The sequence below is a fragment of the Bombyx mandarina genome, chromosome 16 (genome assembly GCF_030267445.1).
Source record: "Bombyx mandarina strain Sakado chromosome 16, ASM3026744v2".
In the NCBI taxonomy this organism is placed as follows: domain Eukaryota; kingdom Metazoa; phylum Arthropoda; class Insecta; order Lepidoptera; family Bombycidae; genus Bombyx; species Bombyx mandarina.
Genome location: NC_143222.1, coordinates 6,044,551 through 6,057,124, shown reverse-complemented (window position 1 = coordinate 6,057,124; position 12,574 = coordinate 6,044,551). Strand labels below are relative to the sequence as shown.

At 44.9% G+C, this 12,574-nt stretch overlaps 1 protein-coding gene across 1 annotated transcript in view; it reads left to right on the top strand.

The window, feature by feature from the left end:
- LOC114246752 (uncharacterized) overlaps positions 1-12,574 on the top strand; it is a 148,679-nt gene that overhangs the window by 66,252 nt on the left and 69,853 nt on the right. The window lies entirely within an intron of this gene.

The window sequence follows — 12,574 nt, the reverse complement described above, 5'->3', positions numbered from 1 at the left end:
CGAATCCCACAAGCACGCGAGCAAGGGACCAAACTATCTTAAGTAATTAATTTAGCGGTATTTTATTACCTGATACTGTTCCGTCAGCATTGAGGTCATTCATTACCTAGTGGAAGATTCAAACCTCAACATTGCATGACATGAGAAGATGAGTAGATAACGTGGAGGCAGCAGCGGAAGCATGAAATTTGAACATGATGCTTAGCTTTTGCCTGGCGTCGTGGCGTCGATGCTTGGCGGCGATGAGTCATGGAAGTCTATGCTCGACTTCTGCAAGTGCACCATCTCGCAGAAGGAGGCGGCGGGGCGAGTGAGGCAAAGCTCTCCTCACTACGCAGAAACCCGCCGCCGCCGAGCAGGGGGTCGGGACCGGGGTCGTATCCGTGACCTGGCCCCCTAAGAGCTAGGGGTCCCACCCGTTTTGTGCGGAGAGAGACCCAGACGTGGGGTGGCTTGCTTTGCACGCTCACCCGCAGTAGGAAGCCGGGTGATGGTAGAACGCGTTCCCCCGACCGCTCTGGGGGAAGGTGTAACGCGGCGCCATCAAAGCGGGCTCTCGGCCCGCTGAACGAGGGAACCGGTGGTCGTGTCGCTGGCGGCCGCCGGTCCGGCGTCCGTGGGACGGTGGGATGGATGTAATGTGCTCTGCGTCAACCCTGTCCCGCCGTTTCAATAGCCCCGACTGGGCTCCGGCCCGGTCCGAGGTAGGGCGCCGGTTGTGAGCGGCAGGAGTTTTTAGTGAGGTTCAACTCCCACATACCCCACCGGCCGCGCGGGTGGGGATCCGGCGATTTTCTCCTGTGGAAAAAAAAAATGATGCTTAGCTTTAGACTAAATAGCAAAATAATTCAAATCCAATATGAAACCATCGCAATATGTGCGATAAAATGACAAGATTTCGTACTTGGATGGGTGGACGAGCTCACAGCCCACCTGGTGTTAAGTGGTTACTGGAGCCCATAAACATCTACAACGTAAATGCGCCACCCACGTATAGTTACAACGGCTGCCCCACCCTTCAAACCGAAACGCATTACTGCTTCACGTCAGAAATAGGCGGGGTGGTGGTACCTACCCGTGCGGACTCACAAGAGGTCCTACCACCAACTTACGAATAGGTAGCTTATTCTCTGTTTATCCTATGATTATAGTACTTTTTGTTATTATTTTTTGTCAAACTCTTGTCCAGGTAAATGACCGAAGTCAAAACTCAACAGTGATTTTATTTTGAACGCAATCATTACAGTACATTTTTGTAAAAAAATTCTCGCAAAATGGAAGGATTTCATTAATAGGTAGGTACATGTATACATAAAAATCACTGTTTACTACACATACAAATTTGAAGACCTGATTCGTTTTTGGCTGTTCCTATCAAGGCCTAACAAATAACTCCTGCAAATATTTAGCACTCACATGCAAGCAGAATAAAAATTTTCATAAGTAATGATGACCGTGTAATTTTTTAATAAAGCCTGGTCACTGTGGTCACTCTTTTTTTTATATCTTCATATCAATAACTCTACTTTACTACACGGAAGTAGCAATATTTTTTCCATATTTTTTTTTACATAACCAGTACCGAATTGGTGTGATTTCCATTTAGGCATACAAGTTTTTGTTAATTGTTCTGTTATGACTTAAAATCATATGATTAGTTTACTTTTGTTTACAAAACTCACGGCCGTGAACTAAACGTGCAAAGGATTTTGACATGCCAACTAATGATAAAATGTAGGCATACTTACCTTACTATATTTCGTCTTTGTCAGCAACTTATCGTCATCGTCCATTATTAGCGATAACTCTCTTAGAAAACACTTAATTTATGTTTGATGAGTTCTTACTACAATATTCGAATGGAGCTCCTAACTTTTCAGCGATATTGCGATCCCCATAAACATGAACACTATGTTAAAAATATTATATTTCCATGGATTTATTATTGCCTATAGCTATTGCCTATAGCGTAAGCCTTAGTTTTTGTTGTTGTTGTAGAAACACACTGCCCTCGTAATCTAACAACAATTCACTACCAATAACAAGTCACCGGAGACATTACTACGTTAATCCCATCACCTCATTCAAATACGAGGATTAAATCTCAATTTTATAGTATGACATCCTTCAAAACGGCACACATTGTTGCTTCACGACAGAAATAGGCACGATGGTTCCTTGCCTAATCAAACCATCTGGGGTCACAAAACATCCATTATGAAGTCGTCGTGGCCTAAAGGATAAGAAGTCCGGTGCATTCTTGTTGAGCGATGCACCGGTGTTCGAATCCCAGGCGGGTACCAATTTTTCTAATGAAATACGTACTCAAAAAATGTTCACGATTCACTTCCACGGTTAAGAAATAACATCGTGTAATAAAAATAAAACCCGCAAAAATTATAATTTGCGTAATTACTGGTGGTAGGGCCCCTTGAGTCCGCACGGTTAGGTACCACCGCCCTGCCTATTTCTGCCGTGAAGCAGTAATGCGTTTCGGTTAGAAGGGTGGTGCAGCCGTTGTAACTATACTGAGACTTTAGAACATATATCTCAAAGTGGGTGGCGCATTTACGTTGTAGATGTCTATGGGCTCCAATAACCACTTAGCACCAGGTGGGCTGTGAGCTCGTCCACCTAAAAAAGCAATAATTTTTTTTTTTTTTAAATTCACAAATTAATACTTTACGCAAATGAACACGACAGTTTTCCTTTTGTGAACGTGTAATGTAATTTACCTGCTCAAGCCAAAACCATATTTTATAATGATTTTGATGTCTGATTGCCTATTAGTACTCTTAGTCTAAAGTAAAATATGCCATTACATTTTTTATTGCAACATTGAAGAAAAGAACATTTTGAATTATTATCATCGGCAACTTTTATTCAGACAAGCTCCGATATCAAATATTTTTATCTATTAAGCGCAGAAACTCTGTAACCGGGGAAATAAAGATTCCCATGAAGGCAACAATTAGAGGCCACGAATGCTTCGTCGGTGCAATCACAAATCACAATACGTGGCCATTACTAATGCACATGTTCCGGTCGTTGTCAAACTGGCGCGGCTTATTTAACCGTAGTGACATCGTGCCGAACCGATTTCTGGTTCAAACATGAAAAGCAAACACAATGCCAATGAATTGCTTGGATATGTGAAAAACCTTGTTTTTTTTGTGATTGAAGTATTACTGGTGTCCCGGAGGCCTTTCCAGTTTCACCAGGACAGGTGGGCGAGCAAGGCTCAGCAGAAGGGGTGGGATTTGCTAACAACTACCCGAACGCCTTCGAAGAAGACCTAACAACTCAAGAGTAGCTGCTTCACGAATGAATCTACTACCGAGTCTGAATCGTGACCCGCTGAGAAGATCTGGCGAGAAACTCAGTAGGCTGATGCATGGGTTATTATGTTATTATTATGTTGCACGTCGAACGAACCCTTTGCCGAGTTCTACGACTACGGTTACCGGAATCCCTAAGCCTGCTCCTAGTGTTAGAGCTGAAGGTATCTAATGCAAGAGTTATTGGATCTGATGGATCCGTAAAGACCTGTCTAGGGCGACGACGGTTACTTGCTCATGCGTGATCAGGACTTTCTTGAAAACCTTGGAAAAAACAGGTTAAGCCTTGTTTCGACTACTTAACCAAAATTATGAGCTACCGTAATGAAGAATGAAAATGAAAGAAAGCGTCAGTGATCTTAGAAGTAAGACGCCCGGTCATCAAATGTTCTGATAGTTACTATTACTCTAAGCACATTATGCTTTATTTAGTACTTAACAGGCATATGCAAATACCATCTTGGAATATTATGTTTATAAAATTTGGCTAGGTGGTGCTGTGTTGCGCATTGGTACGACCCAGTATGCCTATTCATTTCTATTCGGGTCCCCAATGCCACAAATGATCACAAATAACCACGAGACTGGTAAAGCGATCGATGTAATGACCCAATTCTCAACTTTTACCTAGTTTGCACCCGCATTGTCAGATTTACTACAAAATTATCATATCCTACATATGCGGAATGCTGTATAGATAAAGTAGATAGATAGTAAAGATGTCCCGTATGACAACATAATAACTTACTAGATCCCGATCATTGATCCTCATTCACGATTATTGAAATAAATATTCATAATGAATAATCACAAAATTAATGTAGGTACATTATTGTTCGTTTGGTTGCACACGACCAAACCTGATGGAAGCTGGTTACCGTCGACTTCAACTTAAAACCCTTTAACCTCAAGAATGAATTCCGTTCCACATTTATTTTCACTATGAAAACTGAAAATAACAAGTTTTAAAATAGCAAAACTTTAAAATAACAATAATTTTCTTCCTAAAAGAATACTCTGAAGTATTCATTATAATTCTACTACCATAACATTCCAACTTCGCTGTTTTCGATACCTGTTTTGATCACACATTTGATAAACCCAAATAATTTAATTTAAAATCTCTCGGCTTTTTTTTTTGTATCGCGTACATTAAATCTTATGGTAGGTACTTTAATTGCACGGTCCTCTTTTTAATCTGCCTCAGCTTTAAACAATGTATCAAAACCTCCAGGACCGTCACAAATTGAAGTGCGACTTGCTTTCTAAGAATCAATTTTGTTTTATTAAGATACTAGTTGACCCGACCGACGTTGCTTGTCCATTTAAATATCGTTTCCTAAAAAACCTCATTTATAATTTTGCTAAAATTTTAAGACCACCTTCGGTCCGAACCTTCTCACATGATCCGATTACGAACGAACAACATTTCCTTTTTATTTTTACATATATGCAGAACAGGCAACGTGAAACTGTCCGCTAGACATTATGTTGTGAAAGTTCTAACTGGAGTGCCGACTACTAAATTATTACTTTTTACATTTATTTTCCTTTAATTCAAGGAAAAAACACCAAAAGGATGACATAATGGTGATGTCCTATTTTTCAAAATGCCCTTGGTATTTCCCCACCGATAACTGAATACTGATATTTAGGTACTGAACATATATTGTTTTTCATTATGTTTAGTGTAGTGATTTAATGCCATTTCAACTTTGAATACGGTTTCCTATTTCAACAAATAAACTAAATTAAAATAAACAAGTTTGTTAGTTATCGTTATTATTTTTTTTAAATTAAAGGGCAATTGCGGCACTTAGTGTAAATTTTTAAAAGGTTAGTATATATCTAACTGAAGTTAAAAATAAAAACACAAAACTCACGAATAAGCGTTTGGTTGATACGAGAATGCCTTAATTGTAGTTTCTATATATTCTGCTATATTTATAACTAAATATTGAGGTTTGCGACATAAATGGAAATCATATTGGATTTCAAACTTTAAAATGTTAAGGGGACGTTGACATTAATTTCAAAACTCGTTTGAGCGGTTCAAAAAATGAGAAACATTTCACTTAAAACAAATTCTTTTAAATTAGGATGTCCTAAATCCAACGCCAGTTTAACTATAATGTAGAAAATGAACCGAATTATTGTTACGAGAAAAACAGCACTTCAGATCTAAATATAAACTTCCATTCTAAAAAAAACATATTTTTTTACTTAACCATAATGCATGACAGCGTGCTAAAAATGTATTAAACAAAGTATGTACACTTTACTAACTATTTAATTTGTGTGCTTATTACGTTTTTATGTTTACTGGTTTTTTGGTTACTATTAGTGTACTTAGTAAATTAGGTAGGATGCGTTCGGAAATATTATTAATTAGTACAGTTGAAATAGGCGCAGTCATCGATATAATGTCGTAGTATATGCCTTGTAAATACCTTCTGATAAGATTACTGATTTGTGAAAAAAGTGTAATGTGCCCAACAAAAATGTTTTGAGAATAAATGTGTGCGAGAAATTATCGGTCCTTCGGGGGCCCCTGAGAATGGGGGCCCTGGGCACGGGCCCCGTGTGCCCTTATGGTAAAGACGGCATTGATGAAAAGGACTTACTGTATATGCAAGCTAAAAAAAATGTATCATAAAAACACCGTACTTCAGATCTAAATATAAACTTCCATTCTAAAAAAAACATATTTTTTTACTTAACCATAATGCATGACAGCGTGCTAAAAATGAATTAAACAAAGTACACTTTACTAACTATTTAATTTGTGTGCTTATTACGTTCATCGTCATCATCATTAGATTACATATAAATATAAACGTGCCGGGTTATAAACTTCCCTATTATTAAACAATAATAGATTTCACGGTTCTTTATTCTTTGTGTTATAAATGTGAATTTAGTTAACGCAAAGATGAGAATACCTAACTATAAAACGCTGTAGTGCACGGTTGTTCCGGGGGACCGACCGGATTTCCAAAGCCTGCCCTCAATCGGCAGTATCATACAAAACAAGCGCCCTCTCGGGACGAGAAACTCGTAGAATGTTTGACCCAAAAAAAGAATGCACTGTTATCCGCTTTTTTCATCACGAGGTTGATGCAAAAAGCCTGTATTATTGTCCGTTACTTTTTATGGAGCCGTGGGGTATATTAACAAAATAATATCTTAACTTTCACGTTTCGTAAATTCAAATTTGAATTGGACACTCCTCGTCTGTTTGCAAAATGAATAATGAAAAGCAGGGACGTCTTAAAACAGGCTGGGGCCCTTGGGCACACAAGAATTTGAGGCCCTTTTGGAAAGTAAAAAAAAACCGAATTATAAATAACATTTTTTTTACTGAGTATGACCATTTATTACAGGTAATCAAATATAGTATGATATAATGTGTCATTAACGATATTAGAATGCTGCTGGTTTTTTGGTTACGATTACGATAACGAAAACCGTTATCGTGATCGCTAGATGCTGTACTTAGTAAATTAGGTAGGATGCGTTCGGAAATATTATTAATTAGTACAGTTTTTTTTTTTTTTTATGATTGAAGGATTACTGGTGGCCCGGAGGCCTTTCCAGTTTCACCAGGACAGGTGGGCGAGCAAAGGCTCAGCCAGGAGGGGTGGGATTTGCTAACAGCTACCCGAGCGCCTCCGAAGGAGACCTAACAACTCAAGAGTAGCTGCTTCGCGAATGAATCTACTACCGGATCGGAATCGCGACCCGCTGAGAAGATCCGGCGAGAAACTCAGCGAGCTGATTCATGGGTTATGTTGCACGGCGAACTCTTTGTCGAGTTCGACGAGTACGGTTACCGAGGTCCCTAAGCCTGCTCCTAGAGCTGAAGGCGTCTAGTGCAAACGTTATTGGATCTGAGGGATCCGTAAGGACGTGTCTAGGGCGTCGACGGTGACTGGCTCCTGCATGATCAGGATTCGGGGAGTAGTCAGCGGCGGCTACGATAAGGCGATTATCATGACGCATAGCCTTATCGAAGTACCGTTCCGACGCTGACTTCATGTATTTCTGGATAGATTCGAGACCCAGGTCGTCGTGTAGGTCAACGTTCCTCACGAACCACGGAGCTCCGACGGCTAACCTGCAAAAGCGGGATTGTAGAGATTGAAGGGTGTCTATGTGTGTGCGGGCCGCGTGAGCGAACACCACACTCGCGTAAGTCATGACGGGCCTTATGCAAGTTTTGTAAAGTGTCACCTTGTTCCGAAGGGACATTTTACTCCGCTTACAGATCATGGGGTAGAGTCTACCGAGAATAAACGCGGCACGGTCACGGACTGATTTTATATGCGGGCGGAATGTCATCGATGCATCCAGGGTAACGCCCAGGTACTTGACCTTCCTGGCCCAGGGTATGGATTGACTAAAGAGAGTAATCGGGGGTGTGAGATTCCTCCTCCTAATACGGGAGGAAATCCGTGTGGAGCTTCCCCTCTGAAATAGCACCGCAGTACTTTTCGCTGGGTTGATGTCTATGCGCCATTTTCGGAACCACTGTCCTAGGGTTAGGGCTGCGCTCTGAAGCTTCTTCGCGATTAGGGACTTGTTTCTACTGGAATAGTAAACAGTCGTGTCGTCGGCGAATAAAGCTAAATGGGTCGGCGGCGACCGGGGAATATCGTTAACGAATAAGCTAAATAGGAGGGGTGAGAGGACAGAGCCTTGCGGGACTCCAGCTGTGAGAGGTCGTGGGGAGGAGCGGGTTCCCTCGACTCGATATCGAAAAGAGCGGTTCGACAAGAAGTCCCGTATGATGAGCACGAGACTATCCGGCACGCCCATGTTGAATAGTTTGAAAATCAAACCGTTGTGCCAGACTTTGTCGAACGCTTTTGCGACGTCGAAGAAGAGAGCTCCCGTGTATAACGGTTTTGGTCGATTAAGCCCCACAAGAATGTGCTCCGTGAGGCGGTGCACCTGTTGAACGCATGAGTGATTTGTACGGAATCCGAATTGTTCATCGATGAGAATGCCCTTGGATGAGACGAAGTCTCTGAGGCGTTTGTAGAGCAGACGCTCATACAGTTTGCCTAGAGACATGAGGAGGCTAATCGGGCGGTAGCTCGTCGGATGATTTTTTGGTTTACCGGGTTTATGTATGCCGATAACGTCCGCTTCTTTCCACGCCGCGGGAAAGATACAGTTCGCCATAGCGGCATTGAAAATAGATGCCAACATCACGATGAGTTGGACGGGTAGAAGTTTAATAACGCGGTTGGATATACCGTCGGAACCGGGAGCCTTGCGAGGACGTAGGTCTTTGATCAAGTCTTTAACTTCCATCGGGGTGACGGGTGGTAACGCGTCCGAGGGTGGCAAGGAGACTCTGCGTTCTACCTCACTGTCTACAAATTCTACATGAACAGGGTCCACGGATTGAGTGCTGGGCGTGCACTGGGTTTGCAATGTATCGGCCAGCAGCTCTGCTTTTTCATCATCATCGAACGCCGCGAGTCGGCCTGAGGGGCCTACGAGGGGGGGCATAGTTACTACCGTATCCGATTTGAGAGTACGAGCTAAGCGGTAGTAAGACCTTTGAGAGGGCGCGAGTCTTTCTAAGAAATCAGACCATCTGGCATCTCGGACTTCGGCGATGCGAGACTTTACGTCGCGTTGTAGGGCACGCATTCGAATTCGATTTTCCGCGGTAGGATACCTGTCGTAGGCGCGTATCGAGGCTTTCTTAGCTCTAAGGAGTTCCCTAATATCGTCGGACAATTTGAAGCGGTGAAGGAAGTCCTCCGCTACAACTTGTTTCGATGACCTATCTAATGTCGAGGTGATGTGTGACGTTAAGATGTCTATGGCTTCAGCGGTATCCTGAGGAGACGGGGTAGAGTCCGGGCTAAACGGGAGCGATGGTGGATCAGATTCAGCCAGGCTGATGCCCAGCGTGTGCCAATCCACCACAGTCCTCGTGACGGGAACGGAATCGGGAGCGCGACCGAGCTTCATAACGACGGGACGGTGGTCTGAATCTAACTCTGAAACTACTTCGATCGAGTGTAAGCGCAGAGTTACGTTTTTTAATAACGCTATGTCGAGTATATCCGGGCGATGCGCGATATTTAGCGGGTAGTGAGTCGGGGTTAGCGGAGCGACGATATCGAAGGCGAGATCATCGACTAACGCGTCAAGCCGCCTGCCATTCGGGGTTGTAGTGTGTGAGTTCCACCTGATGTGTTTACAATTTAGGTCGCCCGCCAGAATGACAGAGCTCCCCATGCCGAGCAGCGCCTCGATATCACTGCTTAGAACGATCTTATCCGGTGGAAGATAAACGGACGCGATAACGATCGGCGCGTGTCCCGTCAGTGAGATTCGGCACACTGATGCTTCGATATTAGCGAGCGCGGGAGGATCGAGCGGAACGCAATGCAGGGCTCTTCTATAGTAAATGACGGTACCACCACCACGAGCAGAGAGCCTGTCGTTCCTGACCATGTTATAGTTCGCGATTTTAGGGTCACGGCGCGCGGGCTTAAGTAGGGTCTCCTGCACTAAAAAGATATCAATTTGATGGTCACGCAAAAAGTCAGAAACCTGATCACGTTGATTTGCGAGACCGTAAGCATTAAAAAATCCTATCGTTACGGATAGGGGCTTTATTCTACTTATATACGCCATTGATTACCGGCGAAGTGAGGGGAGGACGTACGTATTTAATGACGCGTATACGTCGGCGTATTCTTGCTCAACGGCGATAAAGTGTTGTGCAGTGGAGGCAGCGCCAATGGCGTCGCCCAAAGCGTTAACGCGCTCAAAGTTGATCGACTGAAAGAAGTCGATCGCTAAAGCGAGATTGTCGGACGCGGTCGGAGGGCAAGTCGCGGGAGAGGGACGAGTCGCGGGGGCGGGACGAATTGCGGAGGAGGGAGTTGTAGCCGTGTTCGTGTACGGCAGCGGTTTCGCCCAGGCCGAGACACTGGGCACCGGCGCCGGAACGAACGCTGGCTTAGCCTGCGACACAGAGGGTGCCGAGGCTTTGATGTCTGGGCCGGAAGCTCGGAGACGGTTTTGGCGGGCGACGCGTCGATTTATTTTAGGGGCTCGGGGGCATCCGCGGTAATTCGCGGGGTGACCCTGTGTTCGACACAGGACGCAGCTAGGCGGTTCCGTCGCGGTTTTTTGATCGCGAGTGCATAGGGCCGTGGCGTGATCGCCTAAGCACTTGACGCATCGGGGGCGCGCGTGACAGTTACGGGAAGAATGCCCGTATAATTGGCAGTTATGGCACTGGCTAGGTGTGCCTTTCTTGTGTGGGGTTTCGACTGCGATTCCGGAAAGGCTACAGACCGTTCGGATGTTGAATATTTGCTTACCCTCGGGGGTAGGCTGGAGGGCGACGAGAACCATATTATATGGCTCCCTTCCGCGGCCTGTATGCATGCGGTGTACGGAGTTAACCGGTAGGCCTTAACGAGCTCGGCATCCAACTCTTTAGGGATGCCACGTATAACGGCACGGAGTTCGCGCTCCTCCTGGAGCGTATACGTGTGGAAACTTATACGCTCCTTACGGAGGTAAGAAGAGAGGGCCCTATGGTCGTCGGGTGTTCGAACCTTAATTTGAATGCCGTTCGCGAGGTTACGGGCATTCGTGAAATTGATATTTTTGGCCTTAAGGGCCAGGGAAACTCGTTCCCAAGCTGCCTTCTCTTGAAGGATTACCGGGGGAGGGGTCTAGGTTTTATTTTGTGCCACCGGACGCGGCGACGGAGTGGCACGGGCTGGAGGCGCAACGGGAGTCTGAGGGCGGGGGCGCGACGCGTTCGCGGCTTTGCTAATTTTAGCGGCCGCGGGAGCTCGAGACTTCGCGGCACGCTTCTTACCCTTTTGCACCAGGGTGAATCCATCCGTCGATGAGGCGGGGGCGAGGTCGACCTCCATCTCCGAGTCAGAGTCGGAGGACGAGGAGGCGGGCGCAGGTGACCTACGAGTAGGTGTTTTGGAGGGTGCGACGGAGGCCGCGGATGATCGCGCTGCTGGAACGGTGACCACGGCGGACGACGCAGCAGTTTTACTCGCCAGTATAGGCGACGCGGGAACGGCAGGCACGACGGAGGCTGCGGTGCTCGATGCAGAAGCTTTGCACGCAGGTACAGGCGACGCAGGAGCAGCGAGCTCGGCGGAGTCCACGAGAGGGCTCGCGGTGTGATCGGCCTTGAAGGCCAGAAACTCTGAGGCGAGCTGTGGGTGGCGAAGTCGGAGGAATTCCGCGAATACAGCGTCCATGATCGCTGAGTGCCCAGGTGGGGCGGCCCCGGGTCTTGAAAACACTCGCCTTGCGGCGAGGCCCCAACTTCTCGGACCTGAGCGGTTCTATTGAACACAGGTGGCGATGCGGCACGATTACTACAGGACAAAGAAAAAAAAACACAACAAAACGGAAATAACAAAAAGAAACAAAACAATCAAACACTTCCAGGAAGACAGTTTGTCGGCAGATGTACCACGAACACAGAAATAACAAAAGGAAACAAAACAATTAAAAACTTCCAGAAAAATTAGTACAGTTGAAATAGGCGCAGTCATCGATATAATGTCGTAGTATATGCCTTGTAAATACCTTCTGATAAGATTACTGATTTGTGAAAAAAGTGTAATGTGCCCAACAAAAATGTTTTGAGAATAAATGTGTGAGAGAAATTATCGGTCCTTCGGGGCCCCCTGAGAATGGGGGCCCTGGGCACGGGCCCCGTGTGCCCTTATGGTAAAGACGGTATTGATGAAAAGGACTTACGGTATATGCAAGCTAAAAAAAATGTATCATAAAAACACCGTATGTTTGTAATTGAACTAATTCCCGTTTATTTTTTTGTAGCAAAGTGACGTATTTAAATTCAGATCATTATCAAATCAATCAAACTGTTTATTCTAATTGGTCCTACTGAAATCCTTGAGTTCTCAGTAGGACGCGGTTCCGATCCGTAGTTTTTTTTTATTGCTTACATGGATGGACGAGCTCTCAGCCCACCTGATGTTAAGTGGTTACTGGAGCCCATAGACATCTACAACGTAAATTCGCCACCCACCTTGATATATAAGTTCTAAGGTCTCAGTATTGTTACAACGGCTGCCCCACTCTTCAAACCGTAACGCATTACTGCTTCACGGCAGAAATAGACAGGGCAGTGGTACCTACCCGCGCGGACTCACAAGAGGTCCTACCACCAGTAAAGATTTCGGATAAACAAAACC